Source organism: Pseudophryne corroboree, chromosome 1 (genome assembly GCF_028390025.1).
Source record: "Pseudophryne corroboree isolate aPseCor3 chromosome 1, aPseCor3.hap2, whole genome shotgun sequence".
In the NCBI taxonomy this organism is placed as follows: domain Eukaryota; kingdom Metazoa; phylum Chordata; class Amphibia; order Anura; family Myobatrachidae; genus Pseudophryne; species Pseudophryne corroboree.
Genome location: NC_086444.1, coordinates 419,596,907 through 419,623,714, shown reverse-complemented (window position 1 = coordinate 419,623,714; position 26,808 = coordinate 419,596,907). Strand labels below are relative to the sequence as shown.

At 46.8% G+C, this 26,808-nt stretch overlaps 1 protein-coding gene across 10 annotated transcripts in view; it reads right to left on the bottom strand.

Annotated features, from left to right (window-relative positions):
• Positions 1–26,568, bottom strand: part of MTMR3 (myotubularin related protein 3) — a 191,957-nt gene extending 165,389 nt beyond the window's left edge. For 6 of the 10 annotated variants that reach the window (XM_063913368.1, XM_063913369.1, XM_063913370.1 and 3 more), the window contains exon 1: positions 26,233–26,567. The gene's annotated coding sequence lies outside the window, so the exon portion shown is untranslated. Of the gene's footprint in view, positions 1–26,232 lie in introns of all 10 variants that reach the window. The other 4 variants (XM_063913365.1, XM_063913367.1, XM_063913366.1 and 1 more) reach the window with 3 other exon arrangements.
• Positions 26,569–26,808: the final 240 nt, after the last annotated feature.

Here is a 26,808-nt window from a genome sequence, read left to right as displayed (position 1 = left end):
TGAGGGCGGCCGTATCAGGAGACGGTAACGCCACTTGTTTTGATAAGCGTGTGAGCGCCTTATCTACCCTAGGGGGTGTTTCCCAACGCGCCCTAACCTCTGGCGGGAAAGGGTATAATGCCAATAATTTTTTAGAAATTAGCAGTTTTTATCGGGGGAAACCCACGCTTCATCACACACCTCATTTAATTCATCTGATTCGGGAAAAACTACGGGTAGTTTTTTCACACCCCACATAATACCCTTTTTTGTGGTACTTGTAGTATCAGAAATGTTCAAAACCTCCTTCATTGCCGTGATCATGTAACGTGTGGCCCTACTGGAAAATACGTTTGTTTCCTCACCGTCGACACTGGAGTCAGTGTCCGTGTCTGTATCGACCTGAGGTAACGGGCGGTTTAGAGCCCCTGACGGTGTTTGAGACGCCTGTACAGGTATTAACTGATTTGCCGGCTGTCTCATGTCGTCAACAGTCTTTTGTAAAGTGCTGACATTATCACGTAATTCTTTCCATAAGACCATCCAGTCAGGTGTCGACTCCCTAGGGGGTGACATCACTAACACAGGCAATTGCTCCGCCTCCACACCATTTTCCTCCTCATACATGTCGACACAACGTACCGACACACAGCACACACACAGGGAATGCTCTGATAGAGGACAGGACCCCACTAGCCCTTTGGGGAGACAGAGGGAGAGTTTGCCAGCACACACCAGAGCGCTATATATATATATACAGGGATAACCTTATATAAAAGTGTTTTTCCCTAATATAGCTGCTGTATATATTTATATGCCAATTTAGTGCCCCCCTCTCTTGTTTTACCCTGTTTCTGTAGTGCAGGACTGCAGGGGAGAGTCAGGGAGCCTTCCTCCAACGGAGCTGTGAGGAAAAAATGGCGCCTGTGTGCTGAGGAGATAGGCCGCCGAGAAGGGGGCGGAGCCTTTCTCCCGCTTTTTTATGGAAAAATTGGCAGGGGTTAAATGCATCCATATAGCCCAGGAGCTATATGTGATGTATTTTTAGCCAAAAAAGGTGTGTTATTGCGTCTCAGGGCGCCCCCCCCCCCCCAGCGCCCTGCACCCTCAGTGACCGGAGTGTGAAGTGTGCTGAGAGCAATGGCGCACAGCTGCGGTGCTGTGCGCTACCTTATTGAAGACAGGACGTCTTCTGCCGCCGATTTTCCGGACCTCTTCAGTCTTCTGGCTCTGTAAGGGGGCCGGCGGCGCGGCTCTGGGACCCATCCATGGCTGGGCCTGTGATCGTCCCTCTGGAGCTAATGTCCAGTAGCCTAAAAAGCCCAATCCACTCTGCACGCAGGTGAGTTCGCTTCTTCTCCCCTTAGTCCCTCGGTGCAGTGAGCCTGTTGCCAGCAGGTCTCACTGAAAATAAAAAACCTACTTTAAACTTTTACACTAAGCAGCTCAGGAGAGCCCCTTAGCCTGCACCCGTCTCGTTCGGGCACAAAAATCTAACTGAGGCTTGGAGGAGGGTCATAGGGGGAGGAGCCAGTGCACACCAGGTAGTCCTAAAGCTTTTTACTTTTGTGCCCAGTCTCCTGCGGAGCCGCTATTCCCCATGGTCCTTTCGGAGTCCCCAGCATCCACTAGGACGTTAGAGAAAACTCCGTTACAGCGCAGATATATAGAGTTTTTTCTCCAATTGTTTTTTAATATTAATCTAAAAATCTTTTCACTTATTTTGCTCAAATGTAAAACTCATTTTTACTTTTATTACTGTATGTTTTCTCTGTTGTATATATACTGTTATCCACATATATGGCATGTTTGTTTAAGCTTCTCGTGCATCTCCACAAAGACGTATAACTGTACTGTACCTCATGTTACTATTTTGGGAGGCATAATTTTTCAGTGTTTAGCATTTGAATAGGTAAAGAAGAAAGTAGAGGGAGCAGTCAAGTAAAAGCAAAACAAGCACATATGCCTTAACAATTACAGGTGGAGTCTCCCATATACAAAATACTTGAAACCAGGAGTATTTTGGATATCTGATTTTTCTGTATTTTGTAATATTTACATACCACAATGAGATATCTTTGGTCTGGGCTATTTTTAGGCTGCAGGGGATGGTTACGGTTAGGCTGCGGGGGAAGATTAGGTTTAGGCTGCAGGAAGGGGGTTTAGTATTAGGCTCCACCGGGGGGCGGGTTAGGCTGCAGGAAAGGAGGGTAAGGGGGGAAGGTTTGGCCAACTTACAGATGTAGCCACTATGAGGCAACATCTGCGCCCCAGCACATTGGGACGGTCGTGGCCGTGGCTGGGGTATGCTCGCATCACAGACGGGCAAACGCCCAATTTGCACAAATGGGAGCGTCTCTGTACGCTACCTTGACGCAGCTAGGCGTCGGATCGCCTAGCTGCACAGAGAGTGCCCGCCTGCGAAGTAGCCTCACTAGAGGAGTATAACTACATCTGTAACTTTCAATTGACAGGATCCTGCGCGCCGGGATGTTGCTGTAGGTATTCTGGCCACTGGATCCTGATACCACCCCAAAGTAATTTTATACAATAGTTTTCATAATTGTATATATTAAACAAAGTTTGTGTACACTGAACCTTGAGAAACCCAAGGTGTCAATATCTCCGTGGCATTCAAAAAAATGTGTATTTTAGGAATATTTTATTTTATTGAATTTTGGATATTGGAGACTCAACCTGTACCAGGAATCAAACTAAAAGAATGTCACCGTATAAGAGTGTCAGGGATGACAAGTATACAGTATATGTCAGTAGCACGAGAATAAACTATAGCACAGTGGTTCTCAAACCGAGTGCTGTGGCTCCCTGGGGTGCCTGAGGACACTTGCAGGGGTGCCTTGGATTCATAGGCGTGCGCAGCACATTTTATTAGGGGGTGCACCATCGGAGGGGTGTGTCTAGCACCATCTATTGACGGTCAACGCAATATAAAATATCCACCCTTGTACCAATCCTAATAAAGCAGATACATTGTCAGATGTTGTGGTGTGCACCAAACAAACACCCCTGATGGCACTCACTGCAATTACACTGCTCCTCCTCAGCCTGGTCTGGCTCCCTCTCACTTTCCCCTGCAAACTGCAGCAGCTTACTTACAAGTCAGTCACTCACTGACACTGACAGTCGCAGACTAGTACTGCTGCTGCTGGAAAAACGAGTGACGTGTCAATGCTGCTGCCGACCGCCTGCCAGTATTGAATTTGTCTTCCTAAGAGGAATGCTGGCTGCATGCTCATGCTCATCAGTGGCTGGCGTTGGCATAGCATAGAAGGAGAGAGGTGAGCATGTGGCGGGTGCGCGTGCGAGCAGCATGACGTAATCACATCACATCACGCTGTTTTTGTACGTGGAGGTGGAGCCGGGAGTTTGAAAGCCGGTGGCAGTGGCACCCTTGATTAACCCAGGCGTCCGGTCAGTAATACAGTCCTGACAGGGTGCAGCACAGAGGGGACAGTAATCAGCCTGCTCGGGGATCGCTGCATCAGGCATGTGTGATCGGAGTGCCAGACACTAGGGGGTGCCTGTGCGCACGAGGCACCCCCCCTGCGCACACCTATGCTTGGATTGGTGGTCCAGGACCAATTCAAATTATTTATGGTCCATGTAATAGGCCAAAGCCAGTGCTGGTGGATGCAAATCATAAAATATGTAGACAAACAGTAGCAAATCTAGTCCCTCACCACACAACTGAACCTAAGGATGATATATAAACACAATTTATTTAATTTAATATTTATTTTTAAATTTCTCAATAAGAAACCTTTGGCCTAGGGGTGCCGCAAAAACAATTCTGATACTCTAGGGCGCCGTGATTCAAAACGTTTGAGAATCACTGCTATCGAATATGAACCTGTGGCTGGACACATGTACTAAGGCCCATACACACTGGGCGATTCTGAGCTGAAAGCAGATCACTTTTGTTGTGTTGAGCTACTTTCAGCTCAAAGCCGCCCAGTTGTATGCACATGCAATCAGCGCTGATGCGCTCTCTCACTTCATCGCTGGTGGCCGGCGTTCATCTACTGGTATTACCAGTAGATGAACAGCAGAGTGAGCGGCTTTCCATAGCGTCCTGCTATGGAAAGCCGCTCACCCCCGCTGACATCGCTGGGCAGGGGGGAAAACATACACGATGTCAGCGATCATCGCTGTGCATACACGATGGGCAAAAACGCCCAGTGTGTATGTACCTATAGTCATTACAGAAAGGAAAGACGGCTTCTCAGGAGAGCTGAGGTTTGCACCTAACAAGACGGATTGTCCCAACAGTGTCATCTGCTTGGAGAGTTCTTGAAGTTAGGGTATGAAATGTATATAAAAAGCAGGTATTCAGCGCTATAAAACAAAGCAAAGAAGCATAAAATGGGTGGGAACCACTTGAAGTGATCATCTTTAACAATAAAGTATTATTGTTTGTAATAGCTGCAGAAGGGGAAGCGTAGCTGCACATAGCTCTGTAAGCGGAACAACACACTGTACGATTCTGCTGAAGTGCTGATAAGGACATTCACACAGACAATGTGTACAAATAGGAACAGGGTGGGCATGGGTGAGAACAATTTGCAGTCTAATCCCACCAAACAAAATCTATGGCTGATATCAGCTAAACAAACCATTGAGGCCACAAAACTTGGCACTCAGACTGAAACAACTATCGCACACAGACATATGAAATTGTTTAGAAAATATAAATGCTATGGTTCGAGATATGTCAAACTTTATTTACGTACAGTACGTAAGTAGTAAATTTATGTTGGTTAAATCCCACATGTATAGTAACATTCCAATATTCTCCTTTCACAACTATTGCAATATACAAACAAAATAAGTATTTGGTGAAGTTCAATTTGCATATTGTACAATCAAGGCAAAACTGTGTGATGGCCCATACACACTGGGCGATTTTGAGCTGAAAGCAGCGCACTTTTGGTGTGTTGAGCTGCTTTCAGCTCAAAGCCGCCCAGTGTGTATGAGCAAGCGATGAGCAGTGAGCGCTGATGTGTGCTCCCGCTTCATCGCTGGCGGCCACCGTTCTTCTACTGGTATTACCAGTAGATGAACGGCAGGGTGAGCGGCTTTCCATAGCGTCCTGCTATGGAAAGCCGCTCACCCCCGCTGACATCGCTGGGCAGGGGGGAAAAGCGCTCAGTGTGTATGCACTGAGCGCTTTTCAGCCCAGCGATGTCAGCCATCATCGCTGTTCATACACGCTGGGCAAAAACGCCCCGTGTGTATGCATCTTTACACTGTATAAGGACGGTTCAGGGAGCTGCAAGCACAGAAACAGGTATAGACCTCAAAGACACCACCCATGTCACGTACTACCGTATATATTGAAAACTGTAATCTCTTCAGAATGGTTTACGCAAGCATACATGACCTGGTGTGTAATTCCATCAGCGTATGTACATAGCATTTCCATTCAGAACATAAACTATAGCCCAGTGGTTCCCAAACTGTGCGCCGTGGCACTCTAGGGCAGGGTCGGATTAAGGCTGGTGGGGGTCCCCACTACTAAAATTGCTGGCAAACACCCCTGAGACTGACTGCTGTAGACAGAGGAGCTCCTCAGCGGCCGCTGTTAACTCCGCTTCAAACAGTAGTGTGTGGGGGCCCCGGGATGACTGCCCCTGTCACACCTCCCCTAATCCGACCCTGCCCTGGGGTGCCTTGTGGCTCTTGCGGGGGAGCCCTGTGCTGGCGGCAGAGGACCACTTCTAATTATTTATGGTCGTAATAGGCAAAACCAGTGCTTGAGGCTTTCAAGCATAACGTATGTGAACAAATAAAAGCAAATCCTGTCCATCATTACATAACTGAACCTAAGGATGACATATAAACACAATTTACAGAATTTAATGGGGGGGGGGGGGGGGGGTTCTGAATTTTTCAATAAGACACTTGTAGCCTAGGTGTGTTGTGTAAAAAAAAAATTATTCTAGGGTGCCATGATCCAAAAAAGTTTGTGAACCACTGCTATAGCCATAAAACAATCATGTCACAAAATGATGGTTTACTTTAGCTATAGAAGAACAATGTCACTGAGCTATAGGCTGATCAGAAGAAAATGTGCCGCCATATACATTTAATGATTACAATGAACCAGAAATGAATAACAAGCATAATGAACAGACTCTTTGTTTTTATTTTTTAACACAAGATGCCCTCAAATAACTCTACCTTTTTCAGACACACAGATGGCTATGCAAGCAAACATCACATATTATCTGACCATTCAGGCAACCGCAGGCTGGTATGTAGTAAATATTTCCAAAAGCATCCAATGACTGGGCCTTGCTGCAAATAACCTAGACAGTCTCAAGGACGAGGATGAGCATGAGGGGATTCTGAGAACTGTAAGATTTCCCACCATAAGATTATGCATCATACTTGGAAATAATTAACAATATTTGCTGTAGAACAGACATATAGCTGAAAGCAATCATGGCTCTGAAAAAATAAGAATTTACTTACCGATAATTCTATTTCTCATAGTCCGTAGTGGATGCTGGGAACTCCGTAAGGACCATGGGGAATAGCGGCTCCGCAGGAGACTGGGCACAAATAGAAAGCTTTAGTACTACCTGGTGTGCACTGGCTCCTCCCCCTATGACCCTCCTCCAAGCCTCAGTTAGGATACTGTGCCCGGACGAGCGTACACAATAAGGAAGGATTTTGAATCCAGGGTAAGACTCATACCAGCCACACCAATCACACCGTATAACTTGTGATCTGAACCCAGTTAACAGTATGATAAACAGAGGAGCCTCTAGAAAAGATGGCTCACTACAACAATAACCCGATTTAGTTAACCATAACTATGTACAAGTATTGCAGACAATCCGCACTTGGGATGGGCGCCCAGCATCCACTACGGACTATGAGAAATAGAATTATCGGTAAGTAAATTCTTATTTTCTCTGACGTCCTAGTGGATGCTGGGAACTCCGTAAGGACCATGGGGATTATACCAAAGCTCCCAAACGGGCGGGAGAGTGCGGATGACTCTGCAGCACCGAATGAGAGAACTCCAGGTCCTCCTCAGCCAGGGTATCAAATTTGTAGAATTTAGCAAACGTGTTTGCCCCTGACCAAGTAGCTGCTCGGCAAAGTTGTAAAGCCGAGACCCCTCGGGCGGCCGCCCAAGATGAGCCCACTTTCCGTGTGGAATGGGCTTTTACAGATTTTGGCTGTGGCAGGCCTGCCACAGAATGTGCAAGCTGAATTGTACTACAAATCCAACGAGCAATAGTCTGCTTAGAAGCAGGAGCACCCAGCTTGTTGGGTGCATACAGAATAAACAGCGAGTCAGATTTTCTGACTCCAGCCGTCCTGGAAACGTATATTTTCAGGGCCCTGACTACGTCCAGCAACTTGGAGTCCTCCAAGTCCCTAGTAGCCACAGGTACCACAATAGGCTGGTTCAGGTGAAACGCTGAAACCACCTTAGGGAGAAATTGAGGACGAGTCCTCAATTCTGCCCTATCCGTATGAAAAATTAGGTAAGGGCTTTTATAGGATAAAGCCGCTAATTCTGACACGCGCCTGGCTGAAGCCAGGGCCAATAGCATTACCACTTTCCATGTGAGATATTTTAAGTCCACAGTGGTGAGTGGTTCAAACCAATGTGATTTTAGGAACCCCAAAACCACACTGAGATCCCAAGGTGCCACTGGAGGCACAAAAGGAGGCTGTATATGCAGCACCCCTTTGACAAACGTCTGAACTTCAGGAACTGAAGCCAGTTCTTTTTGGAAGAAGATCGTCAGGGCCGAAATTTAAACCTAAATGAACCCTAATTTTAGGCCCATAGACAGTCCTGTTTGCAGGAAATGCAGGAAACGACCCAGTTGAAATTCCTCTGTTGGGGCCTTCCTGGCCTCGCACCACGCAACATATTTACGCCAAATACGGTGATAATGCTGCACGGTTACATCCTTCCTGGCTTTGATCAGGGTAGGGATGACTTCATCCGGAATGCCTTTTTCCTTCAGGATCCGGCGTTCAACCGCCATGCCGTCAAACGCAGCCGCGGTAAGTCTTGGAACAGACAGGGTCCCTGCTGGAGCAGGTCCCTTCGTAGACGTAGAGGCCACGGGTCCTCCGTGAGCATCTCTTGAAGTTCCGGGTACCAAGTCCTTCTTGGCCAATCCGGAACCACGAGTATAGTCCTTACTCCTCTCCTTCTTATGATTCTCAGTACTTTGGGTATGAGAGGCAGAGGAGGGAACACATACACTGACTGGTACACCCACGGTGTTACCAGAGCGTCCACAGCTATTGCCTGAGGGTCCCGTGACCTGGCGCAATACCTGTCTAGTTTTTTGTTGAGGCGTGACGCCATCATGTCCACCTTTGGTTTTTCCCAACGGTTCACAATCATGTGGAAAACTTCTGGGTGAAGTCCCCACTCTCCCGGGTGGAGGTCGTGCCTGCTGAGGAAGTCTGCTTCCCAGTTGTCCACTCCCGGAATGAACACTGCTGACAGTGCTATCACATGATTTTCCGCCCAGCGAAGAATCCTTGCAACTTCTGTCATTGCCCTCCTGCTTCTTGTGCCGCCCTGTCTGTTTACGTGGGCGACTGCCGTGATGTTGTCCGACTGGATCAGCACCGGCTGACCTTGAAGCAGAGGTCTTGCTAGGCTTAGAGCATTGTAGATGGCCCTTAGCTCCAGGATATTTATGTGAAGTGATGTCTCCAGGCTTGACCACAAGCCCTGGAAATTTTTTTCCCTGTGTGACTGCTCCCCAGCCTCTCAGGCTGGCATCCGTGGTCACCAGGACCCAGTCCTGAATGCCGAATCTGCGGCCCTCTAGAAGATGAGCACTTTGCAACCACCACAGAAGAGACACCCTTGTCTTTGGGGACAGGGTTATCCGCTGATGCATCTGAAGATGCGATCCGGACCATTTGTCCAGCAGATCCCACTGGAACGTTCTTGCGTGGAATCTGCCGAATGGAATCGCTTCGTAGGAAGCTACCATCTTTCCCAGGACTCTTGTGCATTGATGCACTGAGACTTGCCCTGGTTTCAGGAGGTTTCTGACTAGGTCGGATAACTCCCTGGCTTTTTCTTCCGGAAGGAACACCTTTTTCTGGACTGTGTCCAGAATCATCCCTAGGAACAGAAGACGTGTTGTCGGAATCAGCTGCGATTTTGGGATATTTAGAATCCAGCCATGCTGCCGTAGCACTACTTGAGATAGGGCTACTCCGACTGCTAACTGTTCTCTGGATCTTGCTCTTATCAGGAGATCGTCCAAGTAAGGGATAATTAAAACGCCTTTTCTTCGAAGAAGAATCATCATTTCGGCCATTACCTTGGTAAAGACCCGAGGTGCCGTGGATAATCCAAACGGCAGCGTCTGAAACTGATAGTGACAGTTTTCTACCACAAACCTGAGGTACCCTTGATGAGAAGGGTAAATGGGGACATGGAGGTAGGCATCTTTGATGTCCAGAGACACCATATAGTCCCCCTCTTCCAGGTTCGCGATCACCGCCCTGAGTGACTCCATCTTGAATTTGAACCTCTGTATGTAAGTGTTCAAAGACTTCAGATTTAAAATTGGTCTCACCGAGCCGTCCGGCTTCGGTACCACAAACAGCGTGGAATAATACCCCTTCCCTTGTTGCAGGAGGGGTATCTTGATTATCACCTGCTGGGAATACAGCTTGTGAACTGCCTCCAATACTGCCTCCCTGTCGGAGGGAGACGTTGGTAAAGCAGGAACCGGCGAGGGGGAGACGTCTCGAACTCCAATTTGTACCCCTGAGATACTACTTGCAGGATCCAGGGGTCCACCTGCGAGTGAGCCCACTGCGCGCTGAAATTCTTGAGACGGGCCCCCACCGTGCCTGAGTCCGCTTGTAAGGCCCCAGCGTCATGCTGAGGACTTGGCAGAAGCGGGGGAGGGCTTTTGTTCCTGGGAAGTGGCTGTCTGTTGCAGTCTTTTTCCCCTTCCTCTGCCCCGGGGCAGAAAAGAGGAACCTTTTGCCCGCTTGCCCTTATGGGGACGAAAGGACTGAGCCGGATAAGACGGCGTCTTTTTATGTTGAGAGGCTACCTGGGGTAAAAATGTGGATTTCCCAGCAGTTGCCGTGGCCACCAGGTCCGATAGACCGACCCCAAATAACTCCTCCCCTTTATAAGGCAATATTTCCATATGCCGTTTAGAGTCCGCATCACCTGACCACTGTCGCGTCCATAATCCTCTTCTGGCAGAAATGGACAGCGCACTCACTCTTGAAGCCAGAGTGGAAATATCCCTCTGTGCATCTCGCATATATAGAAATGCATCTTTTAAATGCTCTATAGTCAATAATATACTGTCCCTATCCAGGGTATCAATATTTTCAGTCAGGGAATCCGACCAAGCTACCCCAGCGCTGCACATCCAGGCTGAGGCGATTGCTGGTCGCAGTATAACACCAGTATGTGTGTATATACTTTTTAGGATATTTTCCAGTTTTCTGTCACCTGGTTCCTTGAGGGCGGCCGTATCCGGAGACGGTAACGCCACTTGTTTTGATAAGCGTGTGAGCGCTTTATCCACTCTAGGGGGTGTTTCCCAACGCGCCCTAACCTCTGGCGGGAAAGGGTATAATGCAAATAACTTTAGAAATTATCAGTTTTTTATCGGGGGAAACCCACGCTTCATCACACACCTCATTTAATTCGTCTGATTCAGGAAAAACTACAGGTAGTTTTTTCACACCCCACATAATACCCTTTTTAGTGGTACTTGCAGTATCAGAAATGTTTAACACCTCTCTCATTGCCGTGATCATGTAACGTGTGGCCCTACTGGAAGTCACGTTTGTCTCCTCACCGTCGACACTGGAGTCAGTATCCGTGTCGACGTCAGTATCCACCACCTGAGGTAACGGCCTTTTTAGAGCCCCTGATGGTTTCTGAGACGCCTGGACAGGGACTAGCTGATTAGTCGGCTGTCTCATGTCATCAACCGTCTTTTGTAAGGAGCTGACACTGTCACGTAAATCCTTCCATAAAGCCATCCACTCAGGTGTCGACTCCATAGGGGGTGACATCTCTATTATAGGCAATTGCCCCGCCTCCACATCATTTTCCTCCTCATACATGTCGACACAAACGTACCGACACACAGCACACGCACAGGGAATGCTCTGATAGAGGACAGGACCCCACTAGCCCTTTGGGGAGACAGAGGGAGAGTATGCCAACACACACCAGAGCGCTATATATAGATATAGGGACAACCTTATATAAGTGTTTCTCCCTTATAGCTGCTGTATTGTTAATATCCCGCCAATTAGTGCCCCCCTCTCTTTTTTACCCTGTTTCTGTAGTGCAGGACTGCAGGGGAGAGTCAGGGAGACGTCCTTCCAGCGGAGCTGTGAGGGAAAATGGCGCCTGTGTGCTGAGGAGATAGGCTCCGCCCCCTTCTAGGCGGCCTTTCTCCCGCTTTTTGTGAAAATCTGGCAGGGGTTAAAATTCATCCATATAGCCCAGGAGCTATATGTGATGTATTTTTAGCCAGCCAAGGTGTTTCTATTGCTGCTCAGGGCGCCCCCCCCCCAGCGCCCTGCACCCTCAGTGACCGGAGTGTGAAGTGTGCTGAGAAGCAATGGCGCACAGCTGCAGTGCTGTGCGCTACCTTGTGGAAGACAGGATGTCTTCTGCCGCCGATTTGCCGGACTCTTCTTGCTTCTGGCTCTGTAAGGGGGCCGGCGGCGCGGCTCTGGGACCGTGCTCCAAGGCTGGGCCTGTGATCGGTCCCTCTGGAGCTAATGGTGTCCAGTAGCCAAGAAGCCCAATCCACTCTGCACGCAGGTGAGTTCGCTTCTTCTCCCCTTAGTCCCTCGATGCAGTGAGCCTGTTGCCAGCAGGTCTCACTGAAAATAAAAAACCTAAACTAAAACTTTCACTAAGAAGCTCAGGAGAGCCCCTAGTGTGCACCCTTCTCGTTCGGGCACAAAAATCTAACTGAGGCTTGGAGGAGGGTCATAGGGGGAGGAGCCAGTGCACACCAGGTAGTACTAAAGCTTTCTATTTGTGTCCAGTCTCCTGCGGAGCCGCTATTCCCCATGGTCCTTACGGAGTTCCCAGCATCCACTAGGACGTCAGAGAAAAATCTGGTTAATCAAATAAAAATAAGAATTTACTTACCGATAATTCTATTTCTCGGAGTCCGTAGTGGATGCTGGGGTTCCTGAAAGGACCATGGGGAATAGCGGCTCCGCAGGAGACAGGGCACAAAAAAGTAAAGCTTTAGGATCAGGTGGTGTGCACTGGCTCCTCCCCCTATGACCCTCCTCCAAGCCAGTTAGGTACTGTGCCCGGACGAGCGTACACAATAAGGGAGGAATTTTGAATCCCGGGTAAGACTCATACCAGCCACACCAATCACACCGTACAACTTGTGATCTAAACCCAGTTAACAGTATGATAACAGCGGAGCCTCTGAAAAGATGGCTCACAACAATAATAACCCGATTTTTGTAACTATGTACAAGTATTGCAGATAATCCGCACTTGGGATGGGCGCCCAGCATCCACTACGGACTCCGAGAAATAGAATTATCGGTAAGTAAATTCTTATTTTCTCTATCGTCCTAGTGGATGCTGGGGTTCCTGAAAGGACCATGGGGATTATACCAAAGCTCCCAAACGGGCGGGAGAGTGCGGATGACTCTGCAGCACCGAATGAGAGAACTCCAGGTCCTCTTTTGCCAGGATATCAAATTTGTAGAAATTTACAAACGTGTTCTCCCCTGACCACGTAGCTGCTCGGCAGAGTTGTAATGCCGAGACCTCTCGGGCAGCCGCCCAAGATGAGCCCACCTTCCTTGTGGAATGGGCCTTAACCGATTTAGACTGTGGCAGGCCTGCCTCAGAATGTGCAAGTTGAATTGTGTTACAAATCCAACGAGCAATCGACTGCTTAGAAGCAGGCGCACCCAACTTGTTGGGTGCATACAGTATAAACAGCGAGTCAGGTTTTCTGACTCCAGCTGTCCTGGAACATATTTTCAGGGCCCTGACAACTTCTAGCAACTTGGAGTCCTCCAAGTCCCTAGTAGGTGCAAGGCACCACAATAAGCTGGTTCAGGTGAAACACTGACACCACCTTAGGGAGAGAACTGGGGACGAGTCCGCAGCTCTGCCCTGTCCGAATGGACAAACAGATATGGGCTTTTTTGAGAAAAAACCACCAATTTGACACTCGCCTGGTCCAGGCCAGGGCCAAGAGCATGGTCACTTTTTATGTGAGATGCTTCAAATCCACATATTTGACTGGTTTTAAACCAATGTGATTTGAGGAATCCCAGAACTACGTTGAGATCCCACAGTGCCACTGGAGGCACAAAAAAGGGTTTTGTATATGCAATACTCCCTTGACAAAGTTCTGGACTTCAGGAACTGAAGCCAATTCTTTCTGGAAGAAAATTTACAGGGCCGAATTTGAACCTTAATGGACCCCAATTTGAGGCCCATAGACACTCCTGTTTGCAGGAAATGCAGGAAACGACCGAGTTGAAATTTCTTTGTGGGTCCTTCCTGGCCTCACACCACGCAACATATTTTCGCCACATGTGGTGATAATGTTGTGCGGTCACCTCCTTTCTGGCTTTGACCAGGGTAGGAATGACCTCTTCCGGAATGCCTTTTTTCCCTTAGGATCCGGCTTTCCATCTCCATGCCGACAAACGCAGCTGCGGTAAGTCTTGGAACAGACATGGTACTTGCTGAAGCAAGTCCCTTCTTAGCGGCAGAGGCCATAAGACCTCTGTAAGCATCTCTTGAAGTTCCGGGTACCAAGTCCTCCTTGGCCAATCCGGAGCCATGAGTATAGTTCTTACTCCTCTACGTCTTATAATTCTCAGCACCTTAGGTATGAGAAGCAGAGGAGGGAACACATACACCGACTGGTACACCCACGGTGTTACCAGAACGTCCACATCTATTGCCTGAGGGTCTCTTGACCTGGCGCAATACCTGTCCCGTTTTTTGTTCAGACGGGACGCCATCATGTCCACCTTTGGTATTTCCCAACGGTTTACAATCATGTGGAAAAAAACTTCTCAATGAAGTTTCCACTCTCCCGGGTGGAGGTCGTGCTAAGGAAGTCTGCTTCCCAGTTTCCATTCCCGGAATGAAACACTGCTGACAGTGTTATCACATGATTTTCCGCCCAGCGAAAAGTCCTTGCAGTTTCTGCCATTGCCCTCCTGCTTCTTGTGTCGCCCTGTCTGTTTACGTGGGCGACTGCCGTGATGTTTTTCCCACTGGATCAATACCGGCTGACCTTGAAGCAGAGGTCTTGCTAAGCTTAGAGCATTATAAATTTACCCTTAGCTCCAGTATATTTATGTGGAGAAAAGTCTCCATACTTGATCACACTCCCTGGAAATTTTTCCCTTGTGTGACTGCTCCCCAGCCTCTCAGGCTGGGCTCCGTGGTTACCAGCATCCAATCCTGAATGCCGAATCTGCGGCCCTCTAGAAGATGAGCTCTCTATAACCACCACAGGAGAGACACCCTTGTCCTTGGATATTGGGTTATCCGCTGATGCATCTGAAGATGCGATCCGGACCATTTGTCCAGCAGATCCCACTGAAAAGTTCTTACGTGAAATCTGCCGAATGGAATTGCTTCGTAGGAAGCCACCATTTTTACCAGGACCCTTGTGCAATGATGCACTGTTTTTAGGAGGTTCCTGACTTGCTCGGATAACTCCCTGGCTTTCTCTTCCGGGAGAAACACCTTTTTCTGGACTGTGTCCAGAATCATCCCTAGGCACAGCAGACGTGTCGTCGGGATCAGCTGCGATTTTGGAATATTTAGAATCCACCTGTGCTGATTGTAGCAGTATCCGAGATAGTGCTACTCCGACCTCCAACTGTTCCCTGGACTATGCCCCTATCAGGAGATCGTCCAAGTAAGGGATAATTTAGACGCCTTTTCTTCGAAGAAGAATCATCAATTCGGCCATTACCTTGGTAAAGACCCCGGGGTGCCGTGGACAATCCAAACGGCAGCGTCTGAAACTGATAGTGACAGTTCTGCACCACGAACCTGAGGTACCCTTAGTGAGAAGGGCAAATTTGGGACATAGAGGTAAGCATCCCTGATGTCCCGGGACACTATATAGTCCCCTTCTTCCTGGTTCGTTATCACTGCTCTGAGTGACTTCATCTTAATTTGAACCTTTGTAAGTGTTCAAAAAAATTTTTTTAGAATAAGTCTCACCTAGCCCTCTGGCTTCAGTACCACAATATAGTGTGGAATAATACCCCTTTTCTGTAGTAGGAGGGGTAATTTAATTGTCACCTGCTGGGAATACAGCTTGTGAATTTTTTCCCATACTACCTCCTTGTCGGAGGGAGACTTGGTAAAGCAGACTTCAGGAGCCTGCGAAGGGGAAACGTCTCGACATTCCCATCTGTACCCCCGGGATACTACTTGTAGGATCCAGGGGTCCTGTACGGTCTCAGCGCCATGCTGAGAACTTGTCAGACGCGGTGAAACGCTTCTGTTCCTGGGAATAGGCTGCCTGCTGCAGTCTTCTTCCCTTTCCTCTATCCCTGGGCAGATATGATCTTATAGGGACGAGAGGACTGAGGCTGAAAAGACGGTGTCTTTTTCTGCAGAGATGTGACTTAGGGTAAAAAACTGTGGATTTTCCAGCAGTTGCCGTGACCACCAGGTCCGATGGACCGACCCCAAACAAGTCCTCTTCCTTTATACGGCCATACTGTGCCGTTTGGAATCTGCATCACCTGACCACTGTCGTGTACATAACATCTTCTGGCAGTTATGGACATCGCGTTTATTCATGATGCCAGAGTGCAAATATCCCTCTGTGCATCTCGCATATATAGAAATGCTCTATAGTCAATAAAATACTGTCCCTGTCAAGGGTATCAATATTTTTAGTCAGGGAATCCGACCAAGCCACCCTAGCTCTGCACATCCAGGCTGAGGCGATCGCTGGCCGCAGTATAACACCAGTATGTGTGTATATACTTTTTATTATATTTTCCAGCCTTGTCAGCTGGTCCTTGAGGACGGCCCTATCTATAGACGGTACCGCCACTTGTTTTGATAAGCGTGTGAGCGCCTTATCCACCTTAAGGGGTGTTTCCCAACGCGCCCTAACTTCTGGCGGGAAAGGGTATACCGCCCATAATTTTCTATCGGGGGGAACCCACGCATCATCACACACTTTATTTAATTTATCTGATTCAGGAAAAACTATGGTAGTTTTTTCACATCCCACATAATACCCTCTTTTGTGGTACTTGTAGTATCAGAAATACGTAACACCTCCTTCATTGCCTTTAACGTGTGGCCCTAATAAGGAATACGTTTGTTTATTCACCGTCGACACTGGATTCAGTGTCCCTGTCTGTGTCTGTGTCGACCGACTAAAGTAAACGGGCGTTTTAAAACCCTTGACGGTGTTTTTGAGACGTCTGGACCGTACTAATTGTTTGTCGGCCGTCTCATGTCGTCAACCGACCTTGCAGCGTGTTGACATTATCACGTAATTTCCTAAATAAGCCATCCATTCCGGTGTCGACTCCCTAGAGAGTGACATCACCATTACAGGCAATTGCTCCGCCTCCTCACCAACATCGTCCTCCTACCTGTCGACACACACGTACCGACACACAGCACACACACAGGGAATGCTCTGATAGAGGACAGGACCCACTAGCCCTTTGGAGAGACAGAGGGAGAGTTTGCCAGCACACACCAAAAACGCTATAATTATATAGGGACAACCTTATATAAGTGTTTTCCCTTATAGCATCTTAATATATATATAAGCATATCGCCAAATTAGTGCCCCCCCTCTCTGTTTTAACCCTGTTTCTGTAGTGCAGTGCAGGGGAGAGCCTGGGAGCCTTCCCTCCAGCCTTTCTGTGAGGGAAAATGGCGCTGTGTGCTGAGGAGATAGGCCCCGCCCCTTTTTCGGCGGCCTCGTCTCCCGCTCTTAACGGATTCTGGCAGGGGTTAAATATCTCCATATAGCCTCCGGAGGCTATATGTGAGGTATTTTTAGCCAAAATAGGTATTCATTTGCCTCCCAGGGCGCCCCCCTCCCAGCGCCCTGCACCCTCAGTGACTGCCGTGTGAAGTGTGCTGAGAGGAAAATGGCGCACAGCTGCAGTGCTGTGCGCTACCTTTAGAAGACTGAGGAGTCTTCTGCCGCCGATTCTGGACCTCTTCTTACTTCAGCATCTGCAAGGGGGCCGGCGGCAAGGCTCCGGTGACCATCCAGGCTGTACCTGTGATCGTCCCTCTGGAGCTGATGTCCAGTAGCCAAGAAGCCAATCCATCCTGCACGCAGGTGAGTTCACTTCTTCTCCCCTAAGTCCCTCGTTGCAGTGATCCTGTTGCCAGCAGGACTCACTGTAAAATAAAAAACCTAAGCTAAACTTTCCTAAGCAGCTCTTTAGGAGAGCCACCTAGATTGCACCCTTCTCGGCCGGGCACAAAAATCTAACTGGCTTGGAGGAGGGTCATAGGGGGAGGAGCCAGTGCACACCACCTGATCCTAAAGCTTTACTTTTTTGTGCCCTGTCTCCTGCGGAGCCGCTATTCCCCATGGTCCTTTCAGGAACCCCAGCATCCACTAGGACGATAGAGAAATTCTTTTAATCACATATAGTGATTTGTCGCTTTTAGTTTAACTTTCTACTATCATTTTTCTTTTGCATAGTAGAAATCAGGTTGTGGCCAATATGTATAGAGAGTAACCATTATCCTTCATACCCATCACAATGATAACAGGTCTCAATCCGCTCAATAGTCAGCCACAAGAAATGGAAAGTAGTAATTCTTTAATGCTAACTAGAATCAGATATGTACGTCATTAACAGATCAATTTACTACAACCTTATTTCCCATTCTACCTTATGCTATCAGTAAATTTACTGCCCACAACTGGCTCATCAAGACATGTCCTTTCCACTTACTTACTGAGGTCGCAACTCAGTGCTCTCAATGGGGTCAATTCTATTCAGCGACAGTTGAATAGTGCCGGGAGTTAACTCCCGGCGCTATTCAATTCAGCTCATGTTAAGTCGACGAAGGCCCGTTCTCGCCGACTTAACAGGTTGAATTGTCGGGAGAACGGCCATTCTCCGACTTAACTCCCCGCCGCGATGCCGATTCCCGACAGAATCAGCCTTGCGCCGGCCGCACTTTTGTCGGATTTCCTCTCTCATCCCTCGGGGGTGAGAGAAGAATTCCCGACAATTGGTGTCACTTGGCGCTGTATCGAATAGTGGCGGGAGCTATCTCCCGGCGCTATTCAACTGTCGCTGAATAGAACTGACCCCAATGGCATACAGGGAGCTTGATGTTCCATCACTGGAAATGATGGACCTGAGGATCTGTCTGTAAAATAACAAACTATTCAGAACACAGAGGAACCTTCATTTCATATCAAGAAAACACACCATCATTAAATTCTAAATACAAAGATATGGTAGAGGAGTGTTCAAACTTAGAAAGCAGTCAGCATGCATCTCCTCCATCACGTCACTATGTGCAGGTGTTTCTAGAAAGCCAATATATATGGAGAATGCACACAAGTACTACTCATAAAAAGACAAAACTGCAGCAAGCCATTCCGTGGGCGGAACAATAATCCCAATCAATTTATTAGGAATTAGCAACATCCCTGAGGTCTCAGATATGTCACTAAGAATTTGACATACCCAGAATAGATCAGCCCACAAAACGTGTTAATAGGTGATCCACTTTAATCATTGGCTAGAGTCCTTCTAGTAACGCTTCACCACACAACTTCTTAGGCAATTTATAATATATAGTCCACGGAGGAGATGAGATAAAATGCATTGTCAACATTTTATTAATACCCCCAGCAATAACCCCAGGATATTGCACATAAGTGCGCAGCAACCCGGGTTGCAGTGCAGTCTGAAAGGGTTAAGTTGAAATTATGTGGGCGAGCGACCTGGTATTTCAACTAGGGCAGCAAGCAGTGTGGTGTGAACGGGTCAACTAGGTCGATGGGACTCTGCCTAGAGAAGAAGTGGTGCTTGGAGAACATCTCCTCTCCAAGCACCATCTCCGCACACGTCGGCAGTGACGTCACCAACCCAGAATATTGTTGGGTCGGGCCGCCTGTCTGAAGGGGGTCTTGCAGAGTCGCACCCAGGAAGGAGACAAGTACAAATCCTGCGCGAGACTCGGCATTAGCAGTCTGAAAGGGGCGTAACAGACTTCAATTTTTCAAAAGAGGTAACAGAAAGGTGTTCAAATGGTCTTATAAAAGCTTACTGCTAGTGAATACCTTTTGGTAGAACTTTATGGGTTTATTTCAACATCTTATACTATTCTTGGAGCCTATGATCCCTAAGGCCTAGCTCTGGTGCACCCAGGGTGGCAGCCGCGTCAGCTACTGTTTGGTAGTCTCCTCCCAAAACAGTGCGGCTGTGTCCGTATTCCATCTGCTGAGCGGAATCGATGCCTTACCTTCTCCCCATGCTCCGGCCACAGCCTGGTAATGTCTGCTGGACCTGCTAGTATATCCGACACGGACGCCTGCCGAAACAGCACTGTACTCGTGTGTAAGCTTTGTTGCGACCCGGCGGAGAGTTGTTGGAGCGACTCTTTCTAAGGTACGTATAAGACGCTGTTTAGAAAGATCACTCAATAATTAGTAAGACTATAACAATAAAATAAGAAAGCTTAGGGCTGCTAAAAAACTGCAGCCCTCTGACCATGGTCCGGCTCCTGCCGCACCAAACAAAAAACTGATTTGCCTGAGCCAGTGGGCGGGGATATATGGACAGGCCCATTGCATCCTGGGAGGCCAGAAAGCTTTGATCGATTGGTGCCAATCCGCTGACGCTCCATCATATTCATTGTTATCCTGTGGATAACCTGTGCATCCTGCTGGAGAAAGGGTCTTATAAAAGCTTACTGCTAGTGAATACCTTTTGGTAGAACTTTAATGTGTTTATTTCAACATCTTAACACGTTACGATTTCTTAAATGGTCATGCTGGTTCCTAAGACTCTTTGTGACGCTCATATTGTATAGAAATGTGTCCCATGCTCAAAATTGTACAATATCCTTTATGTACTAAAAAGTGAGATGACTAAAATAAAAATTATACCATAATGATGCAGATTTCTACAAAAGAAAAAGCTAATTCCAGACAAAACTGAAAATTCAGCAATATCAAAATAAAAGTGCAGTGCCTACAAAGACATGTGAAAATAAAGCCCATTCTATTTTGTGTCCCCATAACCATTTACAGTCTGCATGCCTTTGTGTTATGGCACAGATATCTGAACGCTGCTTGCATACATTGATATATATGGGAACTCAATAGATAAATAACCACTAGGGCAGTGGTTCTCAAACTGTATGCAGTGGCATCCTGGGGTGTCGCAGGGTACGTGCAGGGGAGCCCTGGGTTGGTGGTCCAGAACTAATTCAATTTATTTATGGTCAATGCAATAGACAGAAGCAGTGCTTGTGGCTTCCGGTCATAAAATATGTGGACAAACAGAATGGAATTCTGTCCCTCATCACATAACTGAACCCAAGGATGACATATAAAGACAATTTACTTAATTTAATATATTTTTGAAGAATTTCTCAATAAGAAACTTTTCGCCTAGGGATGCCGTGAAAAAAATTCTGATACTCTAGGGCGCCGTGACTCAAAAAAGTTTGGGAACCACTGTCCTAGGGATGAAAATTAACAATGTATTGTATAAGTCAATGGGACATTCATTCCTATAAATTTCAATGGTTTCCGCTACATGTAGAAAACATGCAAGATTAAAAAAAATCTCAATATTTACCTTTAGATTAAAAAAGTGGTATATATTCCTTTAGATTTGTATAATACACGTTTTGTCAATAAACTTAACATTTCACTTGAACTACTGAGGAGGCAAAGTTGGCAGTCACGAGGTTCCAATTCCACAAACCCACTGCCCAGGATTGCCAGTAGTCCCTTATCACGGAAGAAACAGCATCGCACCGGACACAAGCCGGAGAATGAAAGTTCTCCCGACAAAACACCCTGTTTAGTCCGGGACAACGTGCATTCTCCGATTTACCATTGCGCTGTATTGAATAGTCCCGGGAGCTAATTCCCGGAGCTATTCAACTAGCATTGTTTGGAATTGAGCCCAATGTCTAATTTTTTATTATTTGCTAGCAGATCTTCTCACCTTTGCCTCAGTGAGGTTCCAACATACTTGAAACACCTTTTGAAATCAATGGGCTATTGAAATGAACTGGAAAATTTCCATGAGAGATGTGAAACATATGGCTGTGAAAGATGGGTGGTATTCATGTGACCGGCGGTCAGCTGACCGACAGTCACATGACCTCCACCACCATCCCGACGGCTCACTATCCCAATGGTCGGCATGCCGACCAACAGGGACTATTTCCCAGAGTGGGAATAGAACCCGTGGTGACCGCAGGTCGCTACCGAACCCGCAGCGCGGCGAGTGCAGTGAGCCCGCAAGGGGCTTGCTGCACTCGCCCCTCCCCGCCGGGATCCCGGCGTCGGTAAGCTGACCGGCGGTCTCCTGACCGCCGGTCAGCCGTACTACACCCGTGAAAGATATGGTTACCCAGTAAAAATATTTACAGCTTAAAGACCATGGGGTATATTCAATTAGCGTCGGATCCATTCCGACATGCATTTGTCGGAATGGATCCGACAACCCCTATGCAATCTCATCTCAATTCGACTTTTTCAAGTCGAATTGAGATGAGGGACCCAGAGGAGGAGAGGTGGGGGGGGGAGCCGCGGGGAGACCAGCAGGGACAGCCGCCGGAGATCAGCGCTACAGTAGTGTTGCAGGAGGATGTCTCACAGACGCCCGACCTCACGGCAGTGTCCACACGGCCCCAGCAAACGTAAACCTCACTTGCTGGAGCCGGGTGGAAGCTGCCGTGAGCGGCGCGGCTGTGTGACATCCTGCTGCAGTGCTGTGCTGTAGCGCTGATCTCCCCTGTATGCCTGCAGATGTCCCCCGTCTCCCTGCGGCTATCGCCCCTCTGGTCCTCTGGGTCCCACATCTCAGTCCGACATTTTTTTATGTCGGACTGAGATGGTCGAAAAGGGGGCCTTTTCGACACAAGCACGTGGATCAGCAGCTATACCGCCGATCCACGTGCTTTTCGACAAGTCGAATTCCTCAACTGGTCGAATATATTGAATAGGTTGGAACCCCTTCCGACCTAAAAAAAAAAAAGTCGAAAACTGACGTCTTTTCGACAGACGGCAGCTTTCGACGTCAATTGAATATACCCCCATGTCTGCTTGAACAGAAGTGCATGTCAGAACATGAACTACACACATTGGGAGTTTTCCCAAGTGTGATGGGCAATTAAGGTATACACATTTAGTAGACAGGTAAACAGATATCTGATCAGAAAACGTTATTAATGTACATTAAAACTGTATAGTGTATTCCAAGTTAATTAGTGTGTATGCATTTAGCCAGCTGTTGTCCCGACTAGTATACAACCATGCGTCTTGTTTAGAGATATTGCATAATGCTAAATGCTCTAGAACAGGCATGTCCAAACTGCGGCCCTCCAGCTGTTGTGAAACTACATATCCCAGCATGCCCTGACACAGTTTTGCTGTCAAAGAATGATGCTGGGATGTGTAGTTTCTCAACAGCTGGAGGGCCGCAGTTTGGACATGCCTGCTCTAGAATGAACCTTGCTGTACTAGAGCACATGCATGCTAAACATGCCAAAATATGAGTGAGCTTCCTATAAAATCCCTAAATTCCCAGAGTCCAGGGCGAACCCTGTAAAACATCATTCTACAGGTATTAATGAGACCGTGAACAGCCAATGTACACACAGGAGAATGCTTAATGGAAACTGTGTCATCAAACTCTATGAAGTCTGCAAGCATTCAGGTGAAAGACTTAAGTATCACATGAGTGCAGTGTCACGGGAGCAACATCCTACACACAAAGGATCATTTAAATAATATCCAAGGCATTTTTATAAAGATAGACGGGATTAGTTTCATCAAGTATTCTTACAATTATATGGGGCAGATGCACTAAGCCTTGGAGATGGATAAAGTACCAAACCACTTCTGTCATTTGGCTGTTACTTTATCACTCTCCATGGCTTAGTACAGCACCCCTAGGCATGTTAACAGCTTTACATTGTAGTTAGGCTAACTTTACATTTTGCAAAATTGCACGATAGAGACATTAGAAAGTTCTCAGTGATTATTTCTGAAAGACATACCAGCAAAAGGAAAGCATAACATCAAGTAGACAATGACTGCACAGAAATCTGCAGACTTTAGGTATTAGTCATTAGACAGCAGAAGTAGAACACATACTGTATATGCTTGTAAGCCAGATCATGCAATCAGATATTAGTTCTCATCAGTCTGCCTACGCTGAACAGATAAACCCTGATGTCTGGTTGGTTGCCAAGTATTACTGTATATATTTGCTCTATGTACCTTGGCATTAAATAATACCGTCTGTGTACGAGAAGTTCACCCCAAGGGGTCTACAGAAGTTTGCTAGAAATTCAGAGACAGCAGTAAATGAATAGGCAAGATGGCTTCCTACCTGCAATTTGTCTAAGCTTAAATAGTGCAAATAACCTTAAAGACTACTGTTGCACAATCTCTTAGGAATCGGGCTGCAAATCACCATACAGGATTCCGGAGTTATGAAAGGTATTGCTCAATGGTGCATCTCTGCAAGATGTGTCTATGTGTCTGTTGTCTGCCACTCTCGTCTCTTCCATTAAGGCTGATAATCATTTAGCTGTAAACTTCTCTATCTGCACCTCCTTCATCTGTACTTGTTTGCTGTATTCAGTAGGATTTGTAACTCTGACTGTCCGACACTGCAACTTATAAATAAATGATGTACAAGGCTGTAGCTAGTGTACATGCAGGTATGGGAATACCCAACTGTTGTGAAAAGAATTTTTCAATGACAGGCTGAAAATTCCTGACAGATTAGGTATTTATTTCATTGTTACTCTCTGCCGAGTATGACACAGTTAGGAGACGTGCCAGAGAGTTTGTGGTTCACGCTGCTGGAATTTGGATTTTGCGTCTCACCTCCTAATCACATGACTGATTACTGAATTAACATAGCTAAGTATTAAAGGGACCTATTCCTACTTTTGTACTCAAACATATTATGATAGCAGAATTAATATCCAGAAAATGGCAACATATTTACAATATCGCATGTCAAGAAGCTCTTTTGGAACTCATGTATCTAATAAAATGGTTAAACATAACTGCACCCCAAAAAAAGTTTTATCACATATTTTCAAAAGAATATAATATAGATTTCGTGATTCTACTACATTCTTTATTAAGATAATGGGGCAGATGTATTAAAGAGGGGTACACACGGAGCAATGTTCAGCTAATTTCTAAGCAATCTGACTAGATTGCTTAGAAATTAGCGGAACGTTGCTCAGTGTGTAGGGGTGCTGGCGACAGCAATGCATGCTCCCGCGCGTCGCTATGACCGGTGCTAGATTGGCCTGCATTCAGGCACAATCTAGCAGGTTTCTCATTTCACTGCTGGGTGAAGTGAGCATCCCCCCGTGTCCGTGCCCCCTCGCTCATCACACATTGCGCTGTGCTGAGCAGGGGGAGAGATGTGTGCTGAGCGATCTGTGCTAGACCAATCAGCACACATCTCAGGGAAAATCTCCCCATCAGTACGGCACTTAAGCCTGGCAAAGGGATAAAGAAGTGATAAAGCAGTGATAAGCGCAAGGTGATAATGCACCAGCCAATCATTACGGATTTGAAAAATGACAGTTAGGAGCTGATTGGCTGGTGCGTTATCACCTTGCACTTATCCCTTCTTCAGGCTTAATACAGCTGCCCCTCTAACACACATATATATGGTATTGGTGTACCAGACATTAATTTTATGGAGTATTAAGAAATCATCACTTCAAATTTAGGGTACCCATAAAAATTGTTGGTTAATAGTCAACAATGTTTTCTAAAGTGCTGCCTTATATACAACAATTAGTCAGTAATTTGTATTGGCTCTAATGTGCTTAATGAGGAATAAAAGACCCATCTGGACTTTTATCAGCTTTAAGTGATTGTAAACATTACAGATTGATTGCATTTATTATTTTTATAATGCTGCAACCGACTAACCGTGCAGCGATCATTACATTTAGACCTCTGAACTGCTGCTGATCTTCGTAAAGCAGCTGCAGAAGTCTTTCGCTAAGTTTACATTCTGACAGCTTGCAACACACCTTGTACAGTACATGTTATCTTTCATCCATTCCCTGAATACTGTGTAACACAACTAATGCAGAAGCAATTCATCCTGTAAATGCCCCAGGAGGCTGCAGCTGATGCAAACCTCCAGTACTGAAGGAGTTAATGGCACTGTAATATTTGCCAAAGTTTTAATACTGTGTGCACTTGCGTCATTTTATAAACAAAACATACAACTGGATGAATTTTCACGATTCAATACGAAGCGGTCGTATACGTTCTTCTTAAACAAACAGCAAGTCAAATGACAGTAAGAAAAGATATATAAAAACACTGCTGATCTGTGTTAACATAATGTTGCGTGCACCTTTAGAAATGCACTTATTCATTTAACAGGCTGCTATTGATGCATATTAGTGTGACCACCAATTCCTCAGGAGGGTGAAAGGGCCATTGTTGCAAAGTGCAAGCAATAATCTTACAAATAAGTGCCAAAAGGACAATCGCTTAATACAACAAAAAAAGGGAAACAAAAAAATAAATAAAATTAACATATGTGTCAAAATGTAATTGCAATGTTATTGCTGGCAGTACATGACACTACCTTAAGGGATGATTTATGCAGAAATAAACCACATGTCATTAGTCCAAGATACATCATACAGCAAAAATTATGTTTTTAATTCATTTTCTCTGATGATCCCATAACATGCAATTACAATACGCCACATAGATGCAATAAAGGAAGGGTAACATCAGGATGTTGTGAATCTGGCACTATCCACATATACTATGTACAGCAAGTTATAGGTCAGCTCATACATGCCAACAGCATTCAATGGTCGTGATACACGCTCTTTTCCCCAAGCCAACTATTTTATAACACACACACCGTGCATATAGATGTATCTTACTATATATGTAAACATATAGGTAGCAGCTGATCGCCCAGGAACACATATGTACTCACAATAAGGGCATATATGATGACACAAAGAGTGGGCTGGGTGTAATGACACAAGCTCTATGGGGACCCTGGTTACCGTGCAGCTCTGTAGGATGAGGTCCCCGGTGTCAGCTGTCGTTCCCCCCCCTCCCCGTTGTCGGTTGCTGTCACTTCTGGCTCTGGGCTCTTCCTTCCTTCTCACAACCACAACAACATGGCGGAAGCGCGGGGACGCAGAGAAGGCCTGGCAGGGAGGGAGGGGGGCAACGTCACGAGAACGAGCACTCTCACGCACACGGGCACGCACACTGACAGGAGCCTCGTGCACGCGCGCACACACACCCACCTCCCAGCGGTGGCTCAGCCAAAAGCGTGTGTCAGCCTCAGCCAAACGGAACGGCTGGGACAGTGGGTGTGTCATGAGTGGGCGGAGCTTGCCGTGTTTTGGCTTCTGTCTACAACTAACTATATAATTGTATGTCATTATACTCTCTGATGTGGGCGGGGTTAAACAGTAGTGAAAGCATAGCTCTCAACCTGACCCGTTCCAGGAGGGACAAAATGCTCTGCGCTTGGACTTACCTCTTAATGTTTGACTGC